At 41.0% G+C, this 12,995-nt stretch overlaps 1 protein-coding gene across 2 annotated transcripts in view; it reads left to right on the top strand.

Annotated features, from left to right (window-relative positions):
• Window positions 1–12,995, top strand: part of LOC124112462 — a 180,872-nt gene that overhangs the window by 84,180 nt on the left and 83,697 nt on the right. The gene's annotated exons all lie outside the window — the stretch shown is intronic.

Consider the following 12,995-nt stretch of genomic DNA (forward strand, 5'->3'; position numbering starts at 1 on the left):
GCAGGAGGACATGTAAGGAGTGGAAGCGTGTGCTTTGTCTGCCTGACACTCTCCCCAACTCAGCAGGGGCATCACACACACTACATTACGGTGTTGTCTATGATGACACCAGAAAGAAGATTGTCTTCATTGATGTGAAGGAGAACAAAGTGATGTCGACGTTAGACAATGTACACTCCAGTCAGCCACTGTGGCCGATGTTCGGGGTGTATAACCCAGATAACGTCACTGTCAGCATGACACTTGTAGTGGGCAGCGACATCAACATGACAGAGAAGAAGAAAGCAATGATTGTCAAGGCGCTGTCATGATGGTGACAATGATTCTAAAGGCGCTGTCGTGATGGTGACACTGATATGATTTGTAGCCTATACTCACTGATCAGGAACAACTACATGACTCGAACATGTCTTCTCTGTGAAAGTAGGCTTTCATTTTCGTATGTACAAATATCACTCTGTAAACAGTGTAGTGTGTACACAACACAAAACCAGAAGTTTAACTCATGATCTCCTACACCTTTCAACTATAACCCCTTGAACCTGTAATCTTGATGTGATATGTGTAAATGTATATAACATTTAGATAAAAGGTAAAACATTTTTGTTTGTTCGTTTAATTGTTTGTTCGTTTTTTAACGCCGCACTCAACAATATTCCAGCTATATGATGGTGGTCGTTAGCTAATCGAGTCTGGACCAGATATTTCAGTGATTAGCGTCAAGAACATCCATCTTCGCAATTGGGATATGATGACATGCATCAACCATGTAATCGAGCCTGACCACCCTATCCCAATAGTCGCCTCTTACAAGCATAGTCGCCTCTCACAACTTGCATGTTTTGCTGAAGACCTATTCCTACTTTGATCGTTATGACTGACGTAAAATTATCATGACACATGGTACGACACACATTCAGGCAAGTCGCCGAGCCTGACCAATCGATCCATGCAGTCGCCTCGTTTTCCATGATGACAGTGGATGGGGATGTCAGTGGGATTTTGCGAGATGTTTATCCAACTGAATAATGTAAGTGATATATTACGAGAAGCTATTGTTTTGAAAATAGTTACATATAAGTTGATTTGGTTGTTTGGTGACAATAAATATTATGTGGTAATCAACAGTAACAATTCGTGTTCATTTGAGCTGTTTAACGACCATGATTTTGCGCGATGGGAAATACACATGCATTCTCAATTTGTTTAAAGCGTATATACTTTCTTGTTTAACGTGAAATATGTTGTATACAAGGAGTATATTTAGGACAAAAAATATACTTAAAGACGCCTCCAGCATTTCTATAACACATGTCGCTTTAACAATGACAGAGATGGGGACATGTTTTCCTTCAAGTCGATTCTTATGAGAAAATTCGAGAACATATTTTACACCCCCTTCAGTGACTACTGCAGAGGGATTGCGTATAACTTTGTTGCAGGATTTGGAGTACATGCCGTTTTACACCACGAGCCGGCGTCGAGTGGTATATAACATAACGGGAAAAGCATAAAACCACATGTAACCCGAGTCATACTTTTTGCTTCGAAGCAGGGCAAAAGCTTTTTATACTCCCTCTCAGAAATGTATTTCCCCTCCTAGGCGGGATTCAGAGAATGTTATCAAGAACATGTGTACCAATCCAATCTCATCATTCTGACATGGTGAGGTTAGGTGAAATGGGGTTTTGCGTCGCGGTCAAGATAATTGCACTTGCATAGCGACGTGCAGGCATGGTTATATATGTGGCTGCTTGTTCTTATCCCCTCTAATGCCGACTGATATACATGTTACAGCAACTACCATCTTTTAACGTCTTTTGGTATTACGCGGCCGGGTATTGAACCCCCGGACCTTCCGCTGTACGGGCGGAAGCTCTACCACGAGACTAGGTATGGACCCGTGAAAATCCGGGATAGAATAGATCTTCAGCAACCCATGCTTGCCGTCAAAGGCAATGATGTTTGTCGTAGGAGGCGACGAACGCGCTCGAGTGGTCAGGCTCTTTTAATTGGTTGATATAAGAGTGACGCTGGTCTTCCATTTTTAACTGCTGGGCGAAGGAGGGCTGGGGAAAAGACCGAGGGCTTGATTATGATCAGAAAAAAAGCGTTACCGTTATTATAGCTAAAGACGATAGAATTTGTATCCAAATAGAAATACAAAACGATGTCGCTTATGAAACATTTGCTGCAATCAACACACAATGAATGCCACTGACCCATTTTTACAAATATGGAAAAGTCACAGAACAAATCAGATGATGACGTCACCTAACAACGGGGGTTATAATGGCCCGACGTCAAGCATTATGACGGCATTATCAAGTGGCCTGCTCATTTCTGATAACATGCGGGTAGTTTAAAGATAATTATATCCATTTTAGTTATATTACTTGTCAACGAATCCAAATTGCGTAGATCGATGCTCATTGTGTCAATCACTGAATTGTCTCGTCCAGACTGGATTATTTATATTGCTGGACTATTGGTGAGTGTGTCGTTAAACAACAAACAAACGAAACAAGCATGGAGGTATGGTGGCTTAGTTTATAGTAATATGACGGGGACCACCAGAAATGGATTTTATGACATGGTTTTGTTATATTATTTCATAATGTTCCTCAGTAACATGTGTTTTGAATAGGCTGCAGTTTCCGAATAGGCGTCCAAGGCAACAAGCTGGATTAGTGTGGAGATCAGGTTAAAATATGTGAAACATCGTATAAACCTTAAGCAAGCGCTGCCACAAACACCACCAACAACACCAACACAAACATCAACATCAACATCAACACTAACACCAACATCAACACCAACACTAACATTAACACCAAAACAAACAACAGCAACACCAACAACAACACCAACAACACAACACCATCAACAACACCAAGATCAACAGCAAAAACAACTCCGGCTTCAACACCAACACCACCAATATAACACCACCACCAGCAACAACACTTCCAAAACCTCCACCATCAACTCCGGCTCCGCCACCATTACTTACAAAACCAACACCAACACCAGCACCAACTCCGGCACCACCACAAACAACAACATCAACACCAACAACAACAACATCAACACCAACAACAACAACATCAACACCAACAACACTAACACCAACAACACCAACAATTTCAACACCTGCACCACCAACAACGCTTACACCAGCACCAACTCCGACACCACCACCAACAACACCAAGATCACCAACGCCACCAACAACAACAACACCAACACCACAATCAACACCAATAGCACCATCAGCACCAGCACCAACACTATAGCTAAAACCACCACCAACCACAACATCATCAATAACACCAACACCAACAACAACACAGCCATCAACAACACCAACAGGAGCTAACTCTACTATTTGATTAATTGGAAAACGATCTAGACAAACAGGAGCAGATGCCTGAATATAATCCTGCATGGTTTGCCTGAATTGTCGGACGAGCCTACTTCTGGTTGTATCAATACGTCTGTGACACACACACCCTCTGTGAAATTTCAGGAACTAAAAGATAATGGCCAATTTGGATATTTTTAAAATGAAAAACTTCATCTCTGATCGCCAACAGCCACCATTCGAGGCACGACACACAAGAGATAGCGATAATCACATGGATACTGGTTAAGAACACCCGAAGACGTCACAGACTTCAAGTCAGTTTAAGAATGCTATATAATGTTGTAACAAGCCGCTACTTTCATTAGGTATCTGGGATAAAGCATATCTTAATACTGTAATACTGCCGACTCGACGTTACATTTTCACTCACTCACTCACTCACTCACTCACTCACTCACTCACTCACTCACTCACTCACCGGCCAAACATGCACATCTTTACTACTTATTGGTAAATTAAGAATGATTCCGGTTCTATCTAGAAACTTGCGTCTGAGGGGCGATTCGCTGTGAGTTGCGTCCCTTTGTCGCGCCAGAAACCTATGATTGTGGGTTCGAATCCCGGTTCGCACCGATTATGTATCTAGGTTTGTCAGCACCATACCCGTGCTCGTGGGTTTCATCGAAGTGGTAAACATCTGAGACCTGCATCATTTCGGGCTTTCTTCCTACCTTAAGCTGACATGCCGTGATGTAACTGGAATACTGTTAAAAGCGGCGTTAAACCGAACTCACTCACTCTGATGGAAATAAACGAACGCTTCCAGATTCCATTGATTTTGCTATCACAGACTTGACAGAACATGATTGGACATAGCCTTGCACCAAGCAGTGACCATAAAATAGTCTATTTTATGGTGCCTGCTCCAAGACTGTACTGAGTGGTAAGTCCATGGGTGTACAGTAACTCTATTCTTATGATGAAGTCGAACTAAACGGATTGTATGCAAGTCTCTTGTAGGCACATCTTGTTCTTATTATTTACTAGTAGTAATCTAGAAATTATGATTTAAGCTAATCAGTTTTGTCTTACAGACTGTGCATATCTATATTCACGGTTGTAAATGAAGTTTTTTGTCTATTCAGAAACAAAAGGTTTTCAACCAAAACAATAGTCTTAAAGTTAAAATTGCAAAGCATACTTTGATATGGAGGTTAAAACACATTTACGTACCTTTTGTTGTCATCTGCTTTGAGTTCAACATGACGTCATGTCGTGGAGATGTTAGGTTGGAATGTTGTGGACAAAGGGAGACAGTTCAGTAACGTAGCCAGCATCCCTGGTATAATGTGAGTGAGTTTGTGTAACGCTGCTTGGAACTGTGTTTCAGTTGTATCAGGGGTGTCTGCTGAATGTTTGGAGGAAAGCCCGAAGTTTCACTCGATGCGGGTCTTATAATGTTCTACTTTGGTGAAACCCACGAGAAGGGTATGTTCTGACAAACCAAGGTTCATAGCTGGAGCGAAGGTTGGGATTCGAATCCACTGTCATACTCACTCACCCACTGATTCACTCGCTAACTCACTCACCCACTCGCGAACTCCTCAAACCACTCATCTGAGATCAATATGTCGACTATCGTTCTGTAATTATATCCCATATCCACAGTTACGCGCTGAAAGAAGTTTATTATCGAATAATAATTAGACCTAAATAGAAATACCAGTTTTGTAATATTTCATGTTCGAATAAAAATATTTATTGTTGTCATGTAATTTTGTGACAGTCGACATGGCCATGCAGTGAGGATTAACAGACGCTTTCCCGTCTCGCAACAACGACGCAATAACAGCAGCGGTACAGGCGAGACATCTTGTGTAACGCGGAGATATGTTGTCAAACTATGCCCGTGATTATTCGTAAGGTATTTGTTTTAAAACGCGGATCAGAAGGAGAATTACTGTTAATAGTTTGTGTTTTTCCCAGATTCAGTGAGCAATTTAGTGATGTGTCCACTTGAAATGATTTTCAGAAGGATCATGTTTATTCATACCGCGCACCCCATTTTACCAGAGACAGAGAGTTGCTTAGTTTTATAATAGTGTACACAAATACTGCATTGGGCATTGATGGGTTTAGAACCGACTTTAAGTTCATATTCATGTGATGTTGTACGAAGCAGACTTCACTGGTTTAAGGGATATTTGCATGCTAAAATACTAAGTCGGTCTATGTGGCCGTACTGTTAACAGTCATCACATTTGCTTTAAATAAAATTTACCATGATCAAAGTTGTTGTTGGTGATTATTGAACAGCATTTGGGTATGTTTAATATAAGAATTAAGGAAAGAGAGACTAACAGTTCGAAAAAGTTTGTTTATTGATTTAGAGGTATTTGTCCTTATATTAAAATATTTGACCGTACGGTACGTTTCATGAGATAAATCAGGACGTGTTCTAAGGCGTCACAATTAGCTGTGCAGAGTTGCGTCCCTTGGGCACGCCCGAAACCTATGATCGTGGTTTTGAATCCCGACTCGCCCGACTCGACCCAATTATGTTTCTATGTTTATCAGTACCATACCTGCGCTCGCAGGTTTCACCAAAGTGGTAAACGTCTAAGACAAGCAGAACTTCTGGCTTTCCTCTCATATTAAGATTACACGCGAGATAACTGGAATACTGTTAAAAGCGACGTTAAACACAACTCACTTACTCTGATCAAATCTGGAAAAAAACAATGATGGATTCCTGTGGCGCCCAACATCAACTTCCACCAACTTGTTTATATGTACATGTGCATATTCGTCAACCTAAGATATGAGCACTGATGGATATCCTGTGACGCCAAACATCAACTTCCACCCACTTGTTTATATGTACATGTGCATATTCGTTAGCCTAAGATATGAGCACTGATGGATATCCTGTGACGCCCAACATCACTTTACCCCCACCAGTTTATATGTAAATTTGCATATTCGTCAGCCTAAGATATGAGCACTGATGGATATCCTGTGACGCCAAACATCAACTTCCACCCACTTGTTTATATGTACATGTGCATATTCGTCAACCTAAGATATGAGCACTGATGGATTTCCTGTGACGCCAAACATCAACTTCCACCCACTTGTTTATATGTACATGTGCATATTCGTTAGCCTAAGATATGAGCACTGATGGATATCCTGTGACGCCCAACATCACTTTACCCCCACCAGTTTATATGTAAATTTGCATATTCGTCAGCCTAAGATATGAGCACTGATGGATATCCTGTGACGCCAAACATCAACTTCCACCCACTTGTTTGTATGTACATGTGCATATAGGTCAACCTAAGATATGAGCACTGATGGATATCCTGTGACGCCAAACATCAACTTCCACCCACTTGTTTATATGTACATGTGCATATTCGTCAGCCTAAGATATGAGCACTGATGGATATCCTGTGACGCCCAACATCACTTTACCCCCACCAGTTTATATGTAAATTTGCATATTCGTCAGCCTAAGATATGAGCACTGATGCATATGGATATCCTGTGACGCCCAACATCACTTTACCCCAACTAGTTTATATGTAAATTTGTATAATCGTCAGCCTAAGACATACATAAACATCCTTCTTTCCTGCAAGACCTAGGTACCTAAATCGCTTTGATGATCTGATCAGTTTATTGGGACTGAATAACAAATAACATAACATAAATCACAGAATTTATGAGCGCATTTTTTTTATCCGAATAACTTCAGCTGCAGGTAGTTAGTGTTGTTTGGTTTGGTGCTGGTAAATTCTCATTTACATAGTTCTGGCATTCTCGTTAGAGACTGTATATTTCGTCGGTAAATGCTTCAATACAACATTAAGTCTAAGGTAAGGTATGCAAGGCGTGAAACACACATGTCACATTGATACAACATTAAGTCTGAGGTAAGGTATGCAAGGCCTGGAACACACATATCACATTGATACAACATTAAGTCTGGGGTGAGGTATACAAGGCCTGAAACACACATGTCACATTGATACAACATTAAGTCTGAGGTAAGGTATGCAAGGCCTGGAACACACATATCACATTGATACAACATTAAGTCTGAGGCGAGGTATCCAAGCCCTGAAACACACATGTCACATTGATACAACATTAGTGAGTGAGTGAGTGAGTTAAGATTTAACGTCACATCGGCAGTATTTCAGCCATATCGTGACGAGAAGTACATTACTAATACATAAATGTATACAACATAAAAAGCTGTCAACGATGGACAGTAAAATTACTAGAATATCACAGATTTATATTTAAAACTAGCATACAACTATAAAAGATATCACTATATATAACGGTACAATATAAAAAAGGGCTATAGATCGCCAGCAGCTGAAGGTAGATCACCATGCTAGGGTCCATGGGGACTTACAGTACTTTTGCTACCTGCATGGACCCCAGCCGGATTTACATCATCCCTTCCGCTGGATACAACATTAAGTCTGAGGTAAGGTATGCAAGGCCTGGAACACACATATCACATTGATACAACATTAAGTCTGAGGTAAGGTATGCAAGGCCTGAAACACATGTCACATTGATACAACATTAAGTCTGAGGTAAGGTATGCAAGGCCTGAAACACATGTCACATTGATACAACATTAAGTCTGAGGTAAGGTATGCAAGTCCTGAAACACACATGTCACATTGATACAACATTAAGTCTGAGGCGAGGTATCCAAGCCCTGAAACACACATGTCACATTGATACAACATTAAGTCTGAGGTAAGGTATGCAAGGCCTGGAACACACATATCACATTGATACAACATTAAGTCTGAGGTAAGGTATGCAAGGCCTGAAACACATGTCACATTGATACAACATTCAGTCTGAGGTAAGGTATGCAAGGCCTGAAACACATGTCACATTGATACAACATTAAGTCTGGGGTGAGGTATACAAGGCCTGAAACACATGTCACATTGATACAACATTAAGTCTGAGGTAAGGTATGCAAGGCCTGGAACACACATATCACATTGATACAACATTAAGTCTGAGGTAAGGTATGCAAGGCCTGAAACACATGTCACATAGATACAACATTAAGTCTGAGGTAAGGTATGCAAGGCCTGAAACACATGTCACATTGATACAACATTAAGTCTGGGGTGAGGTATACAAGGCCTGAAACACATGTCACATTGATACAACATTAAGTCTGAGGTAAGGTATGCAAGGCCTGAAACACATGTCACATTGATACAACATTAAGTCTGAGGTAAGGTATGCAAGGCCTGAAACACACATGTCACATTGATACAACATTAAGTCTGAGGCGAGGTATCCAAGGCCTGAAACACATGTCACATTGATACAACATTAAGTCTGAGGTAAGGTATGCAAGGCCTGAAACACATGTCACATTGATACAACATTAAGTCTGGGGTGAGGTATACAAGGCCTGAAACACATGTCACATTGATACAACATTAAGTCTGAGGTAAGGTATGCAAGGCCTGAAACACACATGTCACATTGATACAACATTAAGTCTGAGGCGAGGTATCCAAGCCCTGAAATACACATGTCACATTGATACAACATTTAGTCTGAGGTAAGGTATGCAAGGCCTGAAACACACATGTCACATTGATACAACATTAAGTCTGAGGCGAGGTATCCAAGCCCTGAAACACACATGTCACATTGATACAACATTTAGTCTGATGCGAGGTATGCAAGGCCTGAAACACACATGTCACATTGATACAACATTAAGTCTGAGGCGAGGTATCCAAGCCCTGAAACACACATGTCACATTGATACAACATTTAGTCTGAGGTAAGGTATGCAAGGCCTGGAACACACATATCACATTGATACAACATTAAGTCTGAGGTGAGGTATGCAAGGCCTGGAACACACATGTCACATTGATACAACATTAAGTCTGAGGTGAGGTATGCAAGGCCTGGAACACACATATCACATTGATACAACATTAAGTCTGAGGTGAGGTATGCAAGGCCTGGAACACACATATCACATTGATACAACATTAAGTCTGAGGTAAGGTATGCAAGGCCTGAAACACATGTCACATTGATACAACATTAAGTCTGAAGTGAGGTATGCAAGGCCTGAAACACATGTCACAGTGATACAACATAGACCGTCAAGTTTGCTCATACTATCAGTCACTGGTTTTATGGTCCAGACTCAGTTTTTATAAAACGCATCTTATATAGGTCTATAAAACCTCGACACCCTATAGCAAACAAGACGGGGGTGACGAGCCATAAGGGGATCAACTCTTGTTGGCTTAATATTATTCAGATATGTCAGAACAGGTTCATTCACTGGAGTGAGCGTCTCTCCTATGAAAGCGCTCATGTCAGCGATTGACTAGAATGTATAAACTGTTTGTCCGTGAGAGACTTGGCTTTGTGGCATACTTCTTTATACATACATTTAGATAGGTATGGTATGAACGTGACCAATACATATCTTTCATAAATGTAAGGGAATGGGCTTTTACACGTGAGTGAGTGAGTATGGTTTTACGCAGCTTTTAGCAATATTCCAGCAATATCACGTCGGGGGACACCAGAATTGGGCTTCACACATTGTCGGGCATCAAACCCGGTTCTTCGGCGTGACGAGCGAAAGCATTAACCACGAGGATACCCGACCGCCTCACACTGCAAACACGAAAACGAGGGTATTTTCCGTATATGGTCATTCGACGGAAAAACGACTAAAAATTCATTAAAATTGATTAATTGGTGAGCTTCTAGAAAGTGTCCGGAAAAGCGTCGAGTTTTTCAAAGAAACGATGCTTATTGCTCCGCCTTGTACAACTCTTAACGGCCAATCAGATGGCTCGGGTCCCCTGACGCACGTGATACCCAAGGCCTCCTTTAGTGAGCAGTAGGTTTCGTATTTCTGGCATGCCTTGATCTGGTATCTGTCCGCCATGTTAATGGAATTCAGACACGCGGCAAGAATTCAAACTTAACCATGTTACCAAGTTTATTGGGATAACATATCCCTCTGCTATGTATAGTTACCTCTATCGGACAATTGGTTGTGTTTTGTTTGGTTATAACTGTTAATAATTTTGTGAATGTGAAGTTTACAAGACACACGGCTATTCCATTGAACGATAGGTCGGTCACATGACCGCGAAAATGAAGTTCGTAATTGTATGAACGACACATTGTGACGTTCATACGTTTTTCACGAGGCTGTATTCTTGAAATGAGGTAAACACTGACGGACTACTTCCATATTCCCTGGTGTTTCCCCAAGCAAGCCCGGACGTTCATACAGTTTGCCCCTCACTCTAAGAAGGTTCAAACTCCAATGAACTGACACGAAGTGGAAGTAAGCTACGACGTTCATACACTGTTTGGCCCTCACTCTCTATGAAAGTTTATACTTCAATGAACTCACACAAAGTTGAATTCACGCTTTAAATAACCTTTTATTTATTTTACCTTAGGGCAACAATGCGACAACGCCTCAAATTTCAAGGTATCTTTGTCGCATTGTCGCTCCATCATAAATGTGTGAAAAAGGCGATAAGTTCAGTTAATTGTACAGTTACGAAGCCGTGACAATCTTAGTAGTAGTTGTACCTGATGTCCGTCTGCGGGTCCATAGCGTTTTATTGTGAGCTCGAGGTCTTCGCCATTGGTGCCTGATGCTCATGCAACTCCCAGTTCGAAACTGTCCCACTCACGCTCGTTTAATGCATATATAGCTTCTAAAAGTCTCATATTCTTGAAAAGGCAATAAAGCCAGACCACGTAGTACCTCATCCAAAGTCCACATGCCTCTAGTGCAGCGGTCGTCCGGAAGATCTTACACTTGACCGTATAAGACAATGACGAGTCCACGCTTGACCTGTGACCTCGTGGCCCCCATGAGGTACGTGTGGGAAGGGGGAAAGGAAATGTGCCCACTGCTGAGCTCGCGGCACACTGTATACAGCATGTGATAAACAGTATATTAAACTTGTTATACTGTATACTGCATGTGATATTTATAAGCGGGAAAGGTACAACTTTCAGGATTCAATATTCAAGTTGCATTTATTTCTTATACAACAGACCGCCGTCATATCACTGGAATATTGCTGGGAAGGGCGTTAAACACAATTTCTTTTCAAAATGGAGCATTGCAGCAGTCATTTCAAATAGAACCATATATATATGGTATATACTCTGTTCCTAATATTCAGCAGCAAATATATATTAACCAGTTGTTACGTGAGATATGAGATTTTTACAAGCAGTCGAATAAGGATGATAAAGGACCCCTCACTGATTAGGTTCGTGTGTACTGGGGCACAGTTGGTCATGTTAGATAACCAAAATCCAGCTGCTATAACGGACGGGAGCTCCGGCGGTTGAGGCCAAACTGGCCTTGTTAAAGTGTTGTATGACCTGTGACGTAGGCTGTCTCACAGACCCAAGAGAATTTTATAAAAAGGAGTCCAACTCAAGTCTAGAATGATTGGGAAAGTCTGGATTGCCTCAGCTCTAGCCCGAAATTAAGAATTCATCTGTGCTCCTTTTTAATTTTATTTTTTTTATTTTGTAGCCATTGATAGACCAACCGGAAAATATATTGATTGGAAATTAATATCACATGTCACCACTGATCCAGTTAAATTCATCACACAATAAAATATTAGTTTCAAAGAATAATCAATTCTCTACTATTCAAACACGTCAGCACACATTGGCGATGAGAAAGAGAATGATGTGACAGAGGTAGTCAGGTGATCAAGCTGGGTAGAGTCACAGTCCCGGAACTACAGTGCGTTACCCATATGTTTGGGTGATGCGGGATGTGTGTGGGCGAATATAAAAGTGAGAAGAAGGAAGAAATGAATAATGTGAGATAGGATAAGTATATAAATATGCAATTTATAATCAAATTTTAAATATGTTGACCTTCAAGAGATAAGTTTATAAAGAACAGATGGGATCACCTGAGAGGTGTCATTACTTAGCTGACAGCAATTTAACCATAACCGAATTGTAAGTAACAATTTCACAAATCCAAGGTTAATAACAAACCTCTTTCACAAATTGATTGTGATTATAGTTTAACCTGATGCTTCTGGGGGAGGAAAGCTCAAAGAGATAAAAAAAAAAAAAATCGGGCGTGCAGATCAATATGTGGTGTGACATGTCAGGGGACTTAGGGACCAAGTATTTGATGTTCTGGTGTTGTGTGTTGTGGGAGCCTGGGCGCTGAGAGTTTGTTGGGAGACGACATATTTTCATCCAGCTGCAGCTGCAAAACCAGATATTTCTTTTCAATTAAAACTATAAAACCACATATATAGTCTAACTTTGGTGGCAGCTTATTTCTTCATATTTTTCAGCAGTCCAAAGCATTATTACTTTTTCCAAGAGTTTCATGGTGCGATTTATTTTCCTAGGCTCCGCCAACCATCACTCCACACTCCACCCCAGAACATTAAATGATCGGAACCTTAGCGGGCAAGCCAATGTCAATATGCTTTCTCTTCGTAGATAATCACTGACGACCTGGGCATGATGTGGCCTGGCATTGCCATCTATTGATTACAAATTGCTGCCG

This window comes from Haliotis rufescens, unplaced genomic scaffold (assembly GCF_023055435.1).
Source record: "Haliotis rufescens isolate VD_foot unplaced genomic scaffold, xgHalRufe1.0.p SCAF_9, whole genome shotgun sequence".
NCBI classification, from domain to species: domain Eukaryota; kingdom Metazoa; phylum Mollusca; class Gastropoda; order Lepetellida; family Haliotidae; genus Haliotis; species Haliotis rufescens.